Source organism: Megalopta genalis, chromosome 1 (assembly GCF_051020955.1).
Source record: "Megalopta genalis isolate 19385.01 chromosome 1, iyMegGena1_principal, whole genome shotgun sequence".
NCBI classification, from domain to species: domain Eukaryota; kingdom Metazoa; phylum Arthropoda; class Insecta; order Hymenoptera; family Halictidae; genus Megalopta; species Megalopta genalis.
In genome coordinates, this window is record NC_135013.1 from 6,390,100 (window position 1) to 6,411,018 (window position 20,919).

Consider the following 20,919-nt stretch of genomic DNA (forward strand, 5'->3'; position numbering starts at 1 on the left):
TGTAATTCGACGCCTCGTCAGGGCGCAAAGAAATTTAGACAATAAACAACATATATTTCCATAAATAGAAAACATTTTACGTCAACGTTATTTCCTATGTATTGCATAATTTGAGAATTCGAGGCTCGAATAATCGCGCCTCCTCTTCCGAAACTCTCCATTTCTGTTTACATGTCGTGTGACAATTAGAGAGAATTTACTGTACCGCGAGATGGTGGTTCTCATTCCCCGACCACCATAAGTTCCACCATGGCCCATCCGCAGCGTGAAATTAGCTTTTCCAGGCCGAGGATCCCGCTAAAAATACCGGGATCTAGCGAGCATAAATCAGAAGAACCGCTGGCCCAATGGCATCATAAATCGCTAACCGTATGGGTTCGATGAAAGGCTAATACTATTCTTTCGAATTTAAATAGTTCGTGTTTCGTTGGCTTCGGCGGGCATTCCTAAGCCACGTAGGATCGACGAAAATTCGGCTAAAAATAATTTTCGCTACGCCGCGGCGTTACGATCGATAGGATCTAGACCGAGGCTGATCTCGCCGCGCCATTTTCCTTTCCCGATTGGAAACGCCTGGGGTAATCGCGGAATCGTTTTCCAATGGTTTCATCCAACCCAGACAAATGTATTTCATAAATATGACCGGTTTCTGGCACCGTCTCTGCGAAACAAAAATACCGCGTTACGAACGTACCTGTGCACGCTCGCGCGCGCGCGCATGTGTGTGTACGTTCGCGCGTGTTTGTTGTGTGTCGCAGAGAGACTTCGACGGCAGAGTTCGACGGCGAATATCAAAGAGGCCCTCGAGACGAATTGCCCGGCGAAACCGTGCAAATTATCCGAAAGTCGTTCGCGTTGCGGTCGCAAATTAAATTGCTTCTCCTTGCGGACATGTAATTGCACGATTTCGCAACGATCCATCGCGCGCGCCAACGCCGATGCCTAATTCGCATCGAAACGAAGAAACGCTAAGTGTTTTAAAGCTGTATTGTGTTGCTGCTGTATTGTACGCGTGCCAAATCGTTCGGCACCGAATGGGGAGCGTATATTTTTTTTGGCAGAACCTCGCGAAATTTTTCATTCACGCGAGCTCCACTTGGAGGAACACGAGTGCGACGATCGTTACGCGTCGAACGAAATCGCTAGCCCGATTAAACAAATTCTAATTCATGTATTTAACCACGAATTAAGAAAGGAAAAGGAAAAAATATTCAGAAAACTTTGTCGCGGTCACGAAAGAGTCTATGGTACAATATTGTTGGTACCGTGAACAAACATATTGGATACAGGAACGCCACAATTGATAAATTAACCCTTAACGATCCAATGACGCCATACACGCGGCAGAAATCAATAAAACCGTAAAATCTGGCGGGAAACATTGGAAGAATAGGCACGATCGTTTCGATGAAAATGTATCAACGAAGTTTTATTTTTAAAAAATGAACATCTCTTCTCTATATTTGATACAAAAATTTTCAGTAAAAAATTTCTCTTCGTCTGAAAAACAGTCTGGACTTGGCAGTGTGTAAACTGGAAATAGTTTCGGTCCCCTAAGGGTTAAGAATTCATTTTTTAAAAAAAGTGTAAGATCTATGAAAGTTTATATAGATTGAATAAAATAGAATAACTATCAAATACACAAGATCGACAGAACAATTAAATCGCACCCTTCAGTGGTAGTAAGTGGTTCGTGTCAGTTGATAGAACGTCCACAGAAATGCGTATAAAATGCACCCGAAAATGTCGTAAGATTGACGCAAAATCGTAACTCTAGGTTAAATTGAAGAAACGACGAAAAAGCTGCCGCGACGGTTGAACGCGGGCATGATGGTGGTGACAACAATTACCTGATCGTAAAATCAGCAATGGCAAATACACGGTAAGTTCGTCCAGGAAAGTAAAAACTTGAACGAATTAAAATGAATTTTCTGGATTCGGTGTGGTGGCCAAAAGAACCGAAGGAGGAATTTTGCCAAGTTGGTGCACGTGGAGTCATCTGACAGCACGCGGCGTAACCACGAGAGAATTGAACCTTATCGATGGCACGGAGCAACGTCCAGCTATGTGGGAGGCCCGACTTAACCCCAAAATAGAGTAAACATTTATCAGAGAGATCGCTATCAGCCAGCGCGGATCCGAGATTCCGCTCTGGAACCGGGAGGAAACAACATGGCCGATCCGGTCGCGAATAATCGTAGCCGCATTGCCGAAACGAAATACCGAATGACATAATTCGAGCGGGCGCATGTTCCGGATATATACCGTTCGCCCTGTCTGTTTACAATGGTTGTAGAGCGGTAGCCGGCCACCGGGATCATCGGTAAACATCCTGAACGAAAGACCAAGGAATGACAGCGCGAAAAAAACGCCGAAATCGTTCCGCGAGGCGAATGCAAAAAGTCGTGCGTGGGAACGAGGGTGTGATGTAGCCGTGCACACCGTTTTGTTGCGCGCGGTTCAAGCGTTTAATTAAAGGCGATTCCCGGACTCACCTGAATCTCGAGGCCCTCCGGGACCCGCGTCGTCGATACCAGGTAAACGTTCCCGGTCCCCTTATCACCGAACTTGAAAAACACCCCTCCAAATCACTTGTCACTAATTAAAGGCCTCACGATGGCGGCCATGACTGCCGTTTGGCTGTAACTTGACACGCCGGTCGCCAGGTGGCAGCACCGGCCGTCCCGCACCGCGCAGGCGTGCGCGATTCGACTGGAATTGAATTTTTAGTTATCTGAAAACTCGATGATATCGGTAATATTGCTTTACAACGAAACACTTCGACGCGATCGCCGTCCTTAAATATCGTCTCGGCTGTTCAATTTCGAACATAGATCGTACGATAATTCCAGTTACAAGTAACCGATTCAAGGAGGACAAATATGTATCTAACGTGCGAGCAGAGAATCAGAACGGATGCAACTGATCGTCGCGATCTCTTCGTTATTTTTAACGATGAGATCGATGATCGTTATCGCTGGGAATCGGAGCTATTCATTCTCTCGCGAGTGTTAACGGGAAGAACTACCTTTAAAGAGTGTTCAGAGTCGCCCGATTTGAATCTCCCGCGTGAATCGCTCGAGATCCCAACCGAATGTCTGCTGCAGCCCGCAGTTCACGGTGGTTCTCGGTGTAGGTTAAAGACGAACAACGTAACTGATATAATTTTGTCAAAATGAAGTTCGGAATATTACATTCGCTAACGCCGCACTTCAAAAAACTGGTTGGCAAAAGCCGGGGTACGTTGAAAGAAACGAAACACGATGGAAGAAATATCTTTAAACGTTTCATGATATTTCAGTTTACAAAATAAGGTACTTTTATGGAGTCGCATGTAAGGAGTCACCAGAGATCGTGTTTTGCGGATTTTTGAGTCTATTTGGTATCGTCTCGGCGGAATTTTGTAATATTAGAAAGAATTTTCGCAAACGACCGCGGTATTTTCGTGAGATCACTAGTAAGTTGTTTATATTATAATATTTCTAGCCAGGTTAGGTTGCATTGTTATGCAATTACAAATCTGGAAGAATCTATGTTGTTTCATTTTGTGTGCTGAACACATGTTTACCTTGACCTTGAGTTCTTAGAAGCGATGCTTTTTAAGTGAAAAAAGAAATTATGTTTTCTAACATTTGCAAAACTTTAGTTTACAGACCCGACGATCCCAGAGTTGAGCTTATCAATAAAGATGGTCCTACAAGATTGCAGAGAAAGTATGTACATTAAAGAGTCATGAACATACGGAGTTATGTGTATACATCATTCTTGTTATCGAAGGGTGGAACTCGATGTAACAAGTAGTAATAATTATATTACGTGTAGCTGTTAACGCATAATATCTATACTGTAACAGCATAGATATTTCAATAAATCAGTAAGTTACAACGTTCTCTGTACACTTTCTTTTTCGACTACTCATTAATTGTATATTCACAGAATTTAACACATTTGCTACAAACCCAAAACGTATCTGCCAATCATGATTTCGAGTTTCCAAGAAACTGTTACAATCTTTTCACATTTTCTCGATGCAGCAGATTCAACAGAAACAGTGCCGCGCTTCTGGTTCATTTCGTTACGCTATAATCTAGCGATAATTAGTGTTTTCTAATTGTCAACGACGCGGCATCCCATACATGCTGGACGACGGTGACGCCATTTCTGGAGAAAAATGGAAGCTCCGTGCGGAGTCCGCGCAGCGCCAATTGATCAGTATAGCGGCAGAACGCTGAAACTGCTAGCCGAAATACCGACATTCGATTCTGGCTAACAGTTTCGGTGTTTCGCCACACGCCAATTGGCGCTGATCGGACCTCGAACAGAGCTTCGAAACTTCCACGAAATATAATCCATTATCGCTTTCGAAGAATTACATCGAGTAACGTGTTATCTTACTTCACAATTATACGAAACAATTATTTGCGATAATTCTGATATTATTCTTGGAAATTATACGGTAATCTAATCGCCAGCTCTGAGACTAGGTTATACACGCGTCCTCGTCGACATTCCTGCGAGATAAAAAGTAGTTTTTCTTGCAGCGAACTGCTGGAAGGAAAGATTTCTTCGAATAAGAAATAGGAATCTTTCACGAAGAAAGATTTCTGAGTAAACTTTTATTAGAATGAAATTTTCAATAAAATCGTTTCGTTGCATATTATTTCGACGATTGTATTTCTTTCACGAACCAATCGATCAACGTGACAAAAAAGAAATCGATTTCTGCGCGTCGCGTTCCTGTACCGACAACGTCAAAATGTCGCCGGATCGATGTGCCAAAGAGATCCGGAGAAGGTCACCGGGCGCAGCGGCCGATCACAATTATAACAAACGGTGTCACGGAGGCGTCGATTACGCTCGTGTGCACGCATTGACGTCGCACGTCGAACTCCCGGCCGTTTCGATCCGAAAAGGAAGAGCGGGTCCTTGTTGAAACGCGGACTGTTAACTGTTACACGAGCCTGGTGACGTTTATCGAGCGAATATTGGCCGCCCGCGGTGACATTTGGCCCGATACCATGTAAACGGCCCCTGACACTTTGTATTTATGGAAACCGATCGTCGGATTGCGCGAACAATGAACGTCGTGCGTTCCGACGGGAATTTCCGATACGAATGCTGAAACGTCCGCGGGCATTTGGCTTCGTCAAACGCGACCGCCACGCGTGGCCCACGAAAAATCTCACGGTTCCGGGCGTCTGCGAAGAATGTTCAAAGAAATATTGCTTGCACATCCTGCTATCTCGCGAATTTCAGAAGGTATTCGACAGAAATTGTCGAACGTTCGATTAAAGGTACAGTGGCCGTCAAAAAGTCTGTCGGAGTAATTTACATTTTATACTAGATGTCCCAAAGTTATTGAAACGAGGGATTCCTGAGATCATCTTGAGCAACTTTCTCCTTAGCGAAAATGCTATCCGCGGCTTCGTTTGCGAGTTATTAACGAAAAACGGTGACCAATAGGAGGCGAGATCGGCTGGCGCGAGGCGGGCGCGAGCCAACGAACGGTCGGAGCTTAGTTCCGCTCACTGGCTCGGCCGCCTAGCGCCGTCTAGCGCCCGCCTCTTATTGGTCACTGCTTTTTTGCTAATAACTCGTAGACGGAGCCGCGGATTGCATTTTCGCTAAGGAAAAAGTTGCTTCAAATCACGTCAGGAATCCCTCATTTCTGGCTTGTATAATTTTGGGATACACTATGTATTTCGATAATTAGGTACACTCGCTTCACTGTACGGCGAATAAATCTCACCTGAGATTTGAAAGCTCGTAATTTAAAAAAAGGAAGAATTTTATGTTTCGAAAATCGTATCGGATAGGTTTCTTTGTTCTGCTATTTCCTATATCATTTGACGTGTGCCCCTTTAGGTACACCATGTTCTTTCAACCCTTCTGTCGATAAGTCGATACCTAGCTCATCCTGGTATTGTTAATAGTTAATTATCGTTAATAATATTTCCTCGACAATATCGTTATTGTATAATGTTGTCCGAGATCTACTTGATGCATATGAAAAATGACGAAAAAACACGTTAGAATCCTGAAACTTATTTTTTTTTTCTAAAATTCCCAGCCATCGTTGTGCCGTATAGCATTACGTTCGCCGTGCTCCATGCAGAAAGCGTCTTTTTTACGATCCCACGGAATGATCGTACGCACAGCTAAAGTTTCACTCTATCTCGAGGCATCCATCAACCCCGCTGCTCACCCACGTCAGGAGGAAATGTCGGAGTTTGCGAGCTGCGGTGGCACGCCTGCGAATGAATTACGATCGCATCGGCAAGACCGCCTGACCGGAAAAGCCGGAACCCTTCCATAAAAAAAATTTCGAAATTTTTAACACCCTGACGCATTAATGGTTTCATGTTCGTGACGCAGCATCGTGGACTGCATCGTGCTGCGTGCTTTCAAAAGACTCGATTGCTTCAATTTACATGCTGAAAAGATTACGCGGAAAACAAAATTTCACGTTGGTTCGAAAAATATCGGAACAACGTCTCTTGCATTTTCAAGATCCCTTTTAACACTAGTTTTAGATAGGGTTAACTAGTCTTTTTTTTCATTTCTTAATTTACGATTATTCGGATTTGGCAAAGGTACATTTACGAGTTATTTACACGATATATTCAAATGATTCATGATTCGTGATCAGTTTTTGATATTTATTGTAAAATGGATTTTTATTACCCATATACACAAATAAATAAATAAATATAATACTAATGGAAACTAATAATGCTAATAATACTAATAAATACTTCTAATAATAAAAACTAATAATACTAATAAATACTACTAATAATAAAAACTAATAATACTAATAAATACTACTAATAAATACTACTAATAATAAAAAAAACTGATAATACTAATAAATACTACTAATAATAAAAACTAATAATGCTAATAATTCTAATAAATACTACTAGTAATAAAAGAGCTAACACTACTAATAATACTAATAAATACAAAATAAATACAACACTCCTTCAAAATTACAACCAATGTCTCATCGTTACTTTACTAACAACGTTACTTTACTAACAAACTAACATAAGACAGCTGCTTCCAGTGTTCCGTAAATCAAGCGTTAAAACATCGATACTATTCCGCGACGACATTGCAGCGCAAGGGCTGAAGTCCCGGCCTCGGAATCAAACTAGCAGCGTCCGAAATCGCGACCCGAAACAACCCCGAAAGCTCGGTTACCAAATCTCGCACCAACTCAAAAACAAAAACCAGCATCATCGAAACTGTTCCAATAAACAGGAAACAATAATCCTCAGACGATTATAATAATAATCCTCAGGCGAGCATCATCGCGACCCCGTCGAAAATTCCTCGAGCGAGCCCGCAGCGGGTAGCTTTTTCTTTAGCGCACCTGCGAGGATCGTTCGCGCGGCAGAAACGGGGCCGCGCGCGTTTCCCCGCATTGTTCACGCAGGGAGCGGTGAATTCCGTGGTCGGTAGCAGCGGCAGCAGCCCGTATCTGGCACGGGGCAGCCTGCACCTGTCGGTATCGCGCAGGATCGCAGGATCAGCTCTGTTGCCTGCGACGTGCGTGCAGATCGGGACGCGCGACGCGCGCCGTGGAGCGGCTGAAAACAGCGGCTGAGGGGTGGTTCACAGCGATCGGGAAGGAAGGAAGGAACAGGGAGCAACGGAGAAGCCTACTTACGATTAGAGAGGGTGGCGGAGAGCAACAGGAAAGCGGGTGACCGGGGTAGGACGGTGGGATAGTCCGGAGGGCGCGGGGGTGGGTTGGTCCGCGAGGAGTCGGAGTCGGCAGAGAGAAACCCGGCGGACGCGTCGCGACAGATAACAGGGGGTGTGAATGAGAACGAAGGGCCAGGGAACAGGTGACAGGGACACCGGTGCGGAAGGGGTGAACGTGGAAAACAGTGGCATCGTGGCCGCCTGGTGGGGAGAGGAGGCGAAGCGGCGGCGAAGCGGCGGCGAAGCGGAGCGGTGCGGAGCGGGAGAGAGAGTAGACCTCCACGATACGGACCACCCCTCGGCGGTTCGCCAGTGGTTCAGTCAGCGTTTCGCACCGGCGTCGCTCCTCTCAGCTCCTCTCAGCTCCTCGGCGGTTCGTCTCGGTGAGCCTCGTGCGGATAATCGCGTGGCCGATGATGTCGCGAGATCAATGAGAGGGAGCCCGAGGACCGCGGGATCCGTCAGTCCGCCGTCGTTACAGTAGACCCGTCTCGGATACAGTGCTGAAGCCCAACAGTCCAGGAAGTTGCTGCTCGGTGTAGTCGGTAGTAGTACGTAGCCTGTAGTCTCGGTAGTCGGTGTCCCGTGCCTGTCCCGTCCCGTCGCGTCCCGTCCCGTGCCGTCCCGGTGCTGTTCGACGAAGTGGAGGTGCAAGGATCGACGGTGCTGCGGAACGACCTGCGACCAGGACCTTGAACGGGTCCTCCAGGCCGGGAGAGCGGTGCATGTCTCACACCCTGCAGCACAGCTTTTCACCTTGCGAAGCTCTGTCCACGTTCCTGAGGTGAGTGCGCCACGGATCCTACGATCGCTTAGGCCACGTCCGAGTCGGAGAGCTCTTTGCGGTTCAACTTGGAGTTATCCAGGAATATATCGTACTTTCGGGTGATGGTTAAAAGGCCGTGTAGTATAGTAGTTTGATAGTATCTTCACGGTTTTCGGACGCGAACTTGCGATGGCATGGCTCGCTCGAACGCGAGTCACTCGGAGAAATGAGTTATCGTTAGAGCAGCGGTTCAAACTGGAGTTATCCAGGAATATATCGTAATTTCGGGTGATCGTTTAAGGGCCGTGTAGTATAGTAGTTTAGTAGTAGTAGTTTGGTAGTATCTCCACGGTTTTTTAATACAAACTTGCCATCGCACGACTCGCTCGAACGCGAGTCACTCGGAGAAATGAGTTCTCGTTAGAGCTGCGGTTCAACCTAGAGTTACCCAGGAATATATCGTACTTTTAGGTGATCATTGAAGGGCCGTGTAGTATAGTAGTTTAGTAGTAGTAGTTTGGTAGTATCTCCACGGTTTTTTAATACAAACTTGCGATGGCACGACTCGCTCGAACGCGAGTCACTCGGAGAAATGAGTTATCGTTAGAGCTGCGGTTCAACCTGGAGTTATCCAGGAATCTATCGTACTTTTAGGTGATCGTTTAAGGGCCGTGTAGTATAGTAGTTTAGTAGTAGTAGTTTGGTAGTATCTCCACGGTTTTTTAATACAAACTTGCCATCGCACGACTCGCTCGAACGCGAGTCACTCGGAGAAATGAGTTCTCGTTAGAGCTGCGGTTCAACCTAGAGTTACCCAGGAATATATCGTACTTTTAGGTGATCATTGAAGGGCCGTGTAGTATAGTAGTTTAGTAGTAGCAGTTTGGTAGTATCTCCACGGTTTTTTAATACAAACTTGCGATGGCACGACTCGCTCGAACGCAAGTCACTCGGAGAAATGAGTTATCGTTAGAGCAGCGGTTCAAACTGGAGTTATCCAGGAATATATCGTACTTTCGGGTAATTGTTGAAGGGCCGTGTAGTATAGTAGTTTAGTAGTAGTAGTTTGGTAGTATCTCCACGGTATTTTAATACAAACTTGCGATCGCACGACTCGCTTGAACCCGAGTCACTCGGAAAAATGAGTTATCGTTAGAGCTGCGGTGCAACCTGGAGTTATCCAGGAATCTATCGTACTTTCGGGTGATCCTTAAAGGGCCGTGTAGTATAGTAATTTAGTAGTAGTAATTTAGTAGTATCTTCACGGTTTTCGGACTCGATTTTGCGATGGCACGACTCGCTCGAACGCGAATGACTCGGAAAAATGAGTTATCGTTAGAGCTGCGGTTCAACCTAGAGTTATCCAAGAATATCTCGCACTTTCAGGTAATCGTCCGTTCGACGGCGAAGACGAAAACGAAGACGAATAACCGAAGTTCCGCTTGATTTACGACGTTTCGTTGACCGTTTAGCGACCATTGAACGACGTTCTTCCGCTCCGCAAACGAACGCTTCCATCTTCAATCGCGAAACAATGGAACGTACAGTAATGTCTCCCTAATTGACGCTCAGATTGTCCACGAAAATGGACAATTTTGGAAAAGGAGACACGATTATTCTTGCGGTTCGTTTGTATAGTTACGAATTGTCAACAATTATAAGAACGAGTTGCGGGCCTCAAATAATCGTATCTCCTCTTCCCAGATTGTCCATTTTAGTGGACAATCTGAGCGTCAGTAAGGGAGACATTACCGTATACAGTAACATCTCTCTAATTGACGCTCAGATTGTCCACAAAAATAGAGAATTTTGGAAGAGGAGATACGATTATCTAATTGACGCTCGGATTGCCACAGAAATGGACAATTTTGGGAACAGGAGACGCGACAATTCGAGCCTTGTAGTTCGCTTTTATAGTTACGAATTGTTCGAGTCTTGTGGTTCGTCTTTTATGGTCATCAATTGTCAACAACTATAAAAACGAGCTGCAAGGCTCGAATAATCGCGTCTCCTCTTCCCGAATTGTCCATTTTTCTGCACAATCGGAGCGTCAGTAAGGGAGACATTACTGTATTTCCCTGATCCGCCGTCATGCGATCATTAATCGCTTCTCCGACACGTAGGTACCTTCCGGTCGAGCCTCTTTGGGAGAATGTGCCGGTCCACTTTCTTTGATCCTCCCCGAGGCGCAAGATTGAAATATTCAAGAGCGGAGCGCGGCGTTCGAGTCGCTGGAAGATTGCCTCCGTTAACGACCCGGTCGTCTGTCATCCTGTTAGCCGTGAATTTAGAGATCGGAGACTATGGAGGAACCCGCGAATAATGCTCAGTTAATGGTACTAGCTGTGCGAGACAGTTCCGGGGAGGGGTTGTATCGAGCATCAATTAGGCGCGCGTTCCGCGGGGCCGCGAATTGGCTGCCGCGATCCGCCGCTCCTCGAGGCGGTCGACCTTGATTAACTTTTCGCGGGGACTTCTCGGGCCCCGAGATTTCGTTCATCCCGTTAGCCGCGAATTTAGAGATCGGAGACTATGGAGGAATCCGCGAATAATGTCCAGTTAATGGTACTAGCTGTGCGAGACAGTTCCGGGGAGGTGTTGTATCGAGCATCAATTAGGCGCGCGTTCCGCGGAGCCGCGATCACCTTGATTAACCATTCGCGGGGACTTCTCGGGCCCCGAGATTTCGTTCATCCCATTAGCCGCGAATTTAGAGATCGGAGACTATGGAGGAATCCGCGAATAATGTCCAGTTAATGGTACTAGCTGTGCGAGACAGTTCCGGGGAGGTGTTGTATCGAGCAGCAATTAGGCGCGCGATCCGCCGCTCCTCGGGCGGTCGACCATTCACCTTGATTAACCATTCGCGGGGACCTCTCGGGCCCCGAGATTTCGTTCTTATCGCGAAACCGGACACGGCCTCGGCTCGTTGCAGGAGCCGTTATTCGCGAGCCCGCACTTCGCCTGGCCGTTCATCGATCGCTCGTTCCTTTTGCAATCTGATCCTCGTTGACGAACCGATCCGATGGCGTGCGCCGCTGGATCAAGATACGCGGGGTTTTGCGTTACGGCCAGTGGTCGTTAACTCGATCTGCGATTCCCTGTTTTATGGTAATTTCGGACGGAGCGGGGCGTTACGGGATCGTTAACAAGCGGCGCAGGATTTTTTTTTAAGAGAGAAGAATCGGGGTTCGGTAATTCGTCCCGGAAATGCCAAATTTCGGGTTGCTGTGAATTTCCCTGAGAATTTGCTACGCCTAAGCGTAGTTTGTTGCTACGGCGATGCTAAGGGTCGACGGAAAACAATATTATAATTATAATTCTATATAAATATTATAAATATAATTATTATAATTATTATAAATATTGTAAATACTATAAATACTATAAATACTATAAATACTATAAATACTATAAATATTATAAATACTATAAATACTATAAATGTTATAAATGCTATAAATATTATAAATACTATAAATACTATAAATATATTATGATTATTATAAATATTATAAATATTATGATTATTATAAATATTATAAATATTATGATTATTATAAGTATTATAAATATTATAAATATTATGATTACTATAAATATTATGATTATTATAAATATTATAAATATTATAAGTATTATGAATATTATAAATATAAATATTATAAGTATTATGAATATTATAAATATTATAAATATTATAAGTATTATGAATATTATAAATATTATAATTCCTGGAAGACATAAAATGGTCAGTTTGGCTATGAGTCAGGCAAGAAAAACCGCGGAGAGAAATTACTATATACTTTTTCGTAACGAAGGACTTCTATTGATAACAATAATAATAAATATAGAATAATAATAAATAAAGATGTACAATGATGTAACAATAATAATAAATATAGATATAGATCCACGATGCGTTCGTAAACCTAGTCCGAGACTATACTATTTCGAAATTTAATGCTATTTAAAATTACTATTAAAAATACTATTTAAACACTATTTAAAATTACACACTACGCTATACTACTCAACAAATAACTTATAAAACACACGGTCCCGGTCCAACAGCTGGTATTCTAACGTGCAACTTCGAGCAGACTTAAATTTAACCAGACGAACAACCCGAAGCAGTAATTTCGCGTTGCTCGCGTCGTTCGCCACCTTTTATTTTTGCAACAGCGAAAACGCGACAACAATCGGCCAGGAAAGATTTATGTGCAAAGTCGATGCGCGACGATAAACGGTCCGGCATAGGCGTCGAGCCCGATACGAATCGAATCTGCCGTCCGATCGGAAACAATTCTCGTCGCAGCGCGCGCGCGAGCGACTATCGAAAGCGTCAGGAATATTAAAAGCCAACGCAGCGAAAATCATTTAAATGTTTTCCGAAACTATGATATTACGATTTAGTCGCGCGATTCGGCGCGCCGAGATTGGAACGCAAGTTTCTCGAGCGTTTTCGAAGCCTGTCGGAGCGGAATCGGCGCCGCCGCACAGTGGGCTGGACCGAGAAATTCAGTGACATTCTGTTATAACTTTTCAATCATCAAAGATATTGCAATGAAATTTTCACCAAAAAATATTTAAAAAATAGTTACTTTCAACTGTAGATAATTAAATCTTTTTTACATCTGTTAAACGATAATTTTCAATTAATTTTCATTGACATTTTTTGTGAAAAAGAAAATTGTTCAAATATAATGTTACAAACTATTTTGTAACATTACAATACTAACGTGCCTGGAATTACTAGTGGGTCCTCTTAACCAGTGTGCGTGCAATAAAGTAGAAAGTCCTAGAAAAAGGTCTCTGTATGCATTGTATGTAGTTGGTAAATTTCGACAGTTCAAACTTTCGATAAAATGTAGAGTATGTTAATTAATCTTACCATTTTGTTACCGTTTCTCGTACTCTACATTTTATCGAAAGTTCGAACTGTTGAAATTTACCGACTACATGCGATGCACACAGAGAACTTTTTCTGGGACGCGTATTATATTATTTATATATTATATATTTATATATTTATTGCACCCACACTGGTTACGAGGACCCACTAGTAATTCCAGGTACGTTAGTATTGTAATGTTACAAAGTTTGTTTCGTTTACTTATATTTTTCATGTTATATGGAGTAATTAAAAATTTTCAATATCCGTCGATTTACAGACGAAGAAGCGTTCTGTAATACTGACTGGAACACAGAGAGATTATCTTCGATATCTTTAATCTCGAAGTAACGTAACGTTGATATCTTTAAAACGTAATAATTTGCAATCTGGTTCGTCTCGGTATGTAACTTCTACAGAATTATGTAGAGGAAAGTATCCTGAAAATATACCGTTTGTCCGAAACCGTGATTCCTTGGGTGTCAAAAGATATTCCTTGCCGAATGCAAAGAATTTCTACACTTTTTGCATTTGATTGAACATTATATTTCTCATATATAGGATACGATAATCTTAATTCAAGCTACTGTTTCCCAACGGCAAGTATTGCCTGTTAATGTTAAAAAAGAAAGCAAAGGAAAAAGTTAATTAGGTTCGTCGGGACATTGCGAGGAAAAGAAGCATATTTTCTGGCGTCAAATGTAGCGCTCAGAATGTTCAAATTGTCGTATCTATTACGATTTACGATCATTTTTATTAATATTCCCACTGTCGAGGGTAACGGACATTTAACAAGCGATAAAAATTGACTGGACATGAGAAAATTAGGTTTTTGTCGAAAAGTCACTAAAATCCTCGATCCGGCCCACTGCGCGCCGATTGGCCCGGCTCTGGATCCGGCCGCGATCGGAGCCGATTTGACAGCCGATTATGCTCGCGTTATAGCTGTTACCCGAGTCGGGAAGTATATCTCGTCGTTCACGGGACACAATGGGGCTGGTTTTAGCGGCGTGGCGAGGCGCAGCGAGGCGGCATCGTAAACCGAAGTTGGACGCCGGCCAAAACCGGAGTACCTGTGACTGCACGCGGCTTGAAACAGCTGTTAACCCGACTTGTTGCACCGTCGAACAAACGGAGAGAGCCGCTTCGCACGCCCGCCGACCTCATACACCGCATCGACTCTTTGTTATTCAACAAGAAGCTACCAATCTGCGGCACGTGCGCCGCCTGCAATCTGCATCCCGCGTTTCCGCTCGCTTCCATCCGGCCGGCCAGCGGCTTAGTTCCCTGAATATTTTACGACGGGAACGATCATTCTTGGCCGGGGCTCTGCAGTAAATGGGCTCCGGGAGCACGGGTTTTCTCAGTCTCGCAAGACCGTGAATGTTGCTTGGAATGTTACGTGAAATATTAAGCCGGGATATACGCGGGACTTACTTGAACAGTTTAATGCGCAGGGTGAACCGAGTAATTATTGAACCGCGGATCTTTGTGCGAAAAAATTCTCTGAAAAATTGGCCGTTTCAATTGTAAGGTGAAAAAGCTAGGCAGACGTTTCTTTGTTACTTTAGTTATGCGATTGAGTTTAAAATAATATGATAGTATTTTCGAATTCTTTAACACTAGAAATACTACGTAAGTTAAAATGACTGGTTTCTGATTTTTCTTTTGGGCGAGATAAAAATTGTTTGCGTTAATTGCAAGGTGAAAAATCTACGCAGACGTTTCTTTGTTACTTTAGTTATGCGATTGAGTTTAAAATAATATGATAGTATTTTCGAATTCTTTAACACTAGAACTACTACGTAAGTTAAAATGACTGGTTTCTGATTTTTCTTTTGGGCGAGATAAAAATTGTTTGCGTTAATTGCAAGGTGAAAAATCTACGCAGACGTTTCTTCGTTTCTTTAATTATGCGATTGAGTTTAAAATAGTACAACAGTATTTTCGAATTCTTTAACACTAGAACTACTACGCGAGTCAAAATGACTGTTTTCTGATTTTTCTTTTAGGCAAGATAAAAATTGTTTGTATTAATTGTAAGGTGAAAAAGCTACGCAGACGTTTCTTTGTTTCTTTAATTGTGCGATTGAGTTTAAAATAATATGATAGTATTTTCGAATTCTTTAACACTAGAACTACTACGTAAGTTAAAATGACTGGTTTCTGATTTTTCTTTTGGGCGAGATAAAAATTGTTTGCGTTAATTGCAAGGTGAAAAATCTACGCAGACGTTTCTTCGTTTCTTTAATTATGCGATTGAGTTTAAAATAGTACAACAGTATTTTCGAATTCTTTAACACTAGAACTACTACGCGAGTCAAAATGACTGTTTTCTGATTTTTCTTTTAGGCAAGATAAAAATTGTTTGTATTAATTGTAAGGTGAAAAAGCTACGCAGACGTTTCTTTGTTTCTTTAATTGTGCGATTGAGTTTAAAATAATATGATAGTATTTTCGAATTCTTTAACACTAGAAATACTACGTAAGTTAAAATGACTGGTTTCTGATTTTTCTTTTGGGCGAGATAAAAATTGTTTGCGTTAATTGCAAGGTGAAAAATCTACGCAGACGTTTCTTTGTTACTTTAGTTATGCGATTGAGTTTAAAATAATATGATAGTATTTTCGAATTCTTTAACACTAGAACTACTACGTAAGTTAAAATGACTGGTTTCTGATTTTTCTTTTGGGCGAGATAAAAATTGTTTGCGTTAATTGCAAGGTGAAAAATCTACGCAGACGTTTCTTCGTTTCTTTAATTATGCGATTGAGTTTAAAATAGTACAACAGTATTTTCGAATTCTTTAACACTAGAACTACTACGCGAGTCAAAATGACTGTTTTCTGATTTTTCTTTTAGGCAAGATAAAAATTGTTTGTATTAATTGTAAGGTGAAAAAGCTACGCAGACGTTTCTTTGTTTCTTTAATTGTGCGATTGAGTTTAAAATAATATGATAGTATTTTCGAATTCTTTAACACTAGAACTACTACGTAAGTCAAAATGACTGGTTTCTGATTTTTCTTTTAGGCAAGATAAAAATTGTTTGTATCAATTGTAAGGTGAAAAAGCTACGCAGACGTTTCTTTGTTTCTTTAATTGTGCGATTGAGTTTAAAATAATATGATAGTATTTTCGAATTCTTTAACACTAGAACTACTACGTAAGTCAAAATGACTGGTTTCTGATTTTTCTTTTAGACGAGATAAAAATTGTTTGCGTTAATTGTAAGGTAAAAAAAGCTAAACAGACATTTCTTCGTTCCTTTAATTATGCAATTGAGTTTAAAATAGTACAACTGTATTTTCGAATTCTTTAACACTAGAAATACCACGCGAGTCAAAATAACTGGTTTCTGACTCTTTCTTTTAGGCAAAATAAAAATTGTCTGCATTAACTATAAGATAAAGAAAGCTACACAGACGTCCCTTCCTTTCTCTAATTAAGCAATCGAGTTTAAAATAATGCAACAGCATTTTAAAATTCTTTAACACTAGAACTAATTTAGTTTTGTATTCTCAGTCATTAACAATGACTGGTTTCCGATTTGTTCTTTTGCAATCCTTGATACCATAAAAATGTAATTGTTAGAAATTTGTATATCAACTTTTTTTTATTGAAACACATATTGTAATAAAAATTGCAGGAAGTTCAAATGAATCCATTCTTGTCATTCTTATAAAACAATATAAATTAGTAACGTTCAGTGCTCGGTAGTTCCAATGTTAAAAGCTTTTACTGCTTTGTATTTGATCTACTTTTGTCACAAATGCATAAAAAACCGCAGTCTAATTGTTATTTATGTTACCAGTGGACCAATCAGAATTTTTGTCTTCACGATGCGATTTCGACGAACCTTCGAGATGATCGCATTCGATTTTTTATTCATTGAATATATTCGTTGAATTATTTTACTTCTTTCAGGTAAGATTCTAAGGTCCGTTTATTTATTTAGAGAAATTGATTTATGGACCGAGTGTCCTATAGATTCGATGCTCTAAGCCTCGCTTCCGCAGCGTAGGATATTTTTGGTCGTTTTATCGAACTTTGAATGAAAGGTTCACTGCAAACTGCGCAGCACTGTAAAGTACCCCCCGAGGGCTTTACACGGCCCAACTTGCTCGCCATTTTTGCTGCGTAAAAACGACTAAAACATATCGCACGCTCCGTTGTAAAGAGAGTCGTCGTGAAGGGGAATCTTCGATCTTTATATTTACGGGTAGATTCGGTCGCGAAAACAATTTTTCCAATGATTTTACAGAGGTTACAATCTGCACAATTTCCAAGAAAAATCGTGTCGCCCGTTTCTCACCGCTCGCATACTTGAAAAGCGCGTCACTAAAAAATGAATTATGCATTACAAAAGTACAGGCTTCAAGCTTTAAAACAAGTCCAAGATCACGGCTCTGCGACCCTCTCTCGCGAAATTACCACAGCTCAAACATCGCGAATTTCGCAAAAATCTGAATCCTCCGTGTATTTCTTCTTAATTAATAATTTACTGCTGCGACGACTCATCGCGCGAGATCGCTCGGGAAAGCGTAATTTTTCCAGGCTCGTTCGGTGGTTGATTCGATCAGTTTGCGGTGCTCTTTGCTAAATATTTAACCCGACGTGCATGCATCTTTTAGCAGACTGTATACGCAGCGAGTGCTCGACGCATGAAAGCCGTAAATGTCTTCCACCCTCGGGAAAGCAATATCTTACGAATGCGAGAAGAAAATGTTCCCCGGCAGTAGATTATCTGTTAATAACTTTTTCAATTCCGTGAGGCTACGTTAGGTCGAGTCGTAAATCACTTCCGTTTCCTTTATCAGATATTTATTTTTCGTTTTCTTTTATTTTTAACATTAAATACATTTTATTTAATATTTCATTTGAATATCTTATTTCATATTTCATCTTAATGTCTTATCTGATATTTTAGTATTTAATTATATTTTTATTTATTTATTGTTTTGTTTTCTTTTCTTTAATATTTTATTTCGTATTTTAGTATTTAATTATATTTTTATTTATTCATTATTTTGTTTTCCTTTCTTTAATATTGTATTTAGTATTTCATCTTAATGTTTTATCTGATATTTTAGTATTTAGTTATATTTTTAATTATTTATTATTTTGTCTTCTTTTCTTTAATATTTTATTTAGTATTTTAGTATTTAATTATATATATTTTTTTATTATTTTGTTTCCTTTTCTTTAATATTTTATTTAGTATTTTAGTATTTAGTTATATTTTTATTTATTTATTATTTTGTTTTATTTTCTTGAATATTTTATTTAGTATCTTAGTATTTAATTATATTTTTATTTATTTATTATTTTGTTTTCTTTTCTTTAATATTGTATTTAGTATTTTTATTTTATTTATATTGAACCCTTATCTATCAACCTCGTTTGTCCCGGCGACTCGCAGCGGGTAGATACGAACAATAGATTCAATCTAGCTGCATCGGAATTTATTTATGCATTCGACACAATATCGATCGCAAAGCAGATACAATTTTAAGAACCGCAGAAATCAGTGACGAAGGCGCGATGAAAATATTTCGTTTGAAAATCTATAAAATGGATATCTTCGTAAAATGGATATTGTCCCTGGTGATAAGTACGACATTTTGTACCGCTAACATCTCACGAATTGTTAACTATTATATAATAGTTATAGTTATACATAATATTTTATATAATCTATTATATATAATCTAATAAATAGATTATAAATAAAAATAAATATAAAATAAATATAAAATAGATTATATATAATATATTATATATAATAGTTATAGTTATATAATAGTTAACACGTTTATTATTATATAATTATTACAATTTTATTAATTTTATTTGTTTTTTTTATTAATTCTTTTCATTTTAATAATTTAATTAATTTATATTATACAATCATTATATAATAATTAACACGTAAATCGATAAATTGTAGATTCAAATTATAAGAGCAAATGGAATGCGTTTACTGTAAAGTTATAGTCGAAACTTTTGCGGCTTACGAGGGCCTGCCTCCAAACTTACCGGAGCCATAGTTTATAGTTTCATCTAGCTGCACTTAAAAAATTGGCTGCATCACGTTGCCGAATCGCGTTCATCACCGGCTCCGTTTTCGCACCAACTCGCGCGCCGTCTCGTTAATCTTCGCGAGCTGTTTCACTTTGCCCAGTTTCCCGATTAACAACACGGGCTGCGGGCGATCACGCCGCATTTACCCCAATCAGGTTCTCGTCTTATTTCTTTTAATATTCAACAACGACCGGCCACCGCTCCGGCAACCTGTCCGTCGCACTTGTTTCTCTTTTCTTTTCCGTTCGAACGGGGCTTTCGTAATCATCGTCCGATCGTCGTTCGGCCGACGTCTCTCTATCGAGAGAGAAACGGGGAGATATCGAAGGGTCTTATTCGTCGGAGCTGCGAACATTGGATCGCCGTCGAAGCTGCGAACATTGGATCGCCGCGCCAACGGAGCTGCGAACATTGACTCGCCGCGCCGTCGAAGCTGCGAACATTGGATCGCCGCGCCGTCGAAGCTGCGAACATTGGATCGCCGCGCCGACGGAGCTGCGAACATTGGATCGCTGCACCGTAGAAGCTGAAAACATTGGATCGCCGCGCCGTCGAAGCTGCGAACATTGAATCACCGCGCCGTCGAAGCTGCGAACATTGGATCGCCGCGCCGACGGAGCTGCGAACATTGGATCGCTGCGCCGTAGAAGCTGAAAACATTGGATCACCGCGCCGTCGAAGTTGCGAACATTGGATCTCCGCGCCGTCGAAGCTGCGAACATTGGATCGCTGCGCCGTCGTAGCTGCGAACATTGGATCGCCGCGCCGTCGAAGACTACAGATAACAATTGCTAACGCCGACGATAGCGAATACTAAAAACATTTAGCTCCGCAGCGGAGCCTTCGGAGTTACGGAACAAATGACAAATGTCTCCGTAACGGAGCCTTCGGAGCGCTAAGGGTTAAATATCGAACGCGGCCGGGTTTGCCTGTGCGCCGGGCGAAATTCGCGTATTCGCCTGTATCGCAAAGATTTCGCCGTGTACGCGGCCATTCCGCCCGCGGCCGCGGCCGGATTTGCGATTGTTCGTCGGGGCCGCGGGCGGAAAGGTGTCGGAAACGCGGCCGGCGCGACCGCACGAGGCCGATTGGCGCACTCTCTCCGCTCGGATATCGACGCGTGCAACGCACCCTTTCCGCACACGGACGCCCGTCGAATCAATCCAATCATCGCCGGCCGGACCGTAACTCTGTCCTCAAACAAATTTCACAGCGGTGTTCAACGATAGCTTTTTTTTCAGCGTTACGTAGGAACCGACGACCGGCCCGCCGCCGATCGGCGGGGATTCGTTCGCCGCTTAGAATCATCCCCTCTCTTCCAGGTGCCAGCCACCGTAAACCGCATCACGCTTCTGGAACACGGTTCTGCTCTAACGCGGCCGGAGAATTAGGGGAATCGACGGTATCGCACTTTTCCGTCCGAGTTGCCGCTCTGGAGAAAGCTTCAGGCGATTGTGACAAGG

The 20,919-nt window shown here is 41.9% G+C and overlaps 1 protein-coding gene and 1 long non-coding RNA gene across 2 annotated transcripts in view; both read left to right on the forward strand.

The window, feature by feature from the left end:
- The first annotated feature begins 3,080 nt into the window (after positions 1-3,080).
- LOC143258877 (uncharacterized) lies at positions 3,081-3,889 on the forward strand. Its single transcript, XR_013032807.1, has 3 exons — positions 3,081-3,239; positions 3,302-3,457; positions 3,647-3,889. It is a non-coding gene; the product is annotated as an uncharacterized LOC143258877 (long non-coding RNA).
- A 4,515-nt stretch (positions 3,890-8,404) lies between these two features.
- The window catches only part of LOC117228622 (dexamethasone-induced Ras-related protein 1), a 192,236-nt gene continuing 179,721 nt past the window's right edge, over positions 8,405-20,919 (forward strand). Inside the window, exon 1 of the mRNA XM_033484466.2 lies at positions 8,405-8,497. The gene's annotated coding sequence lies outside the window, so the exon portion shown is untranslated. The remainder of the gene's footprint in view (positions 8,498-20,919) is intronic.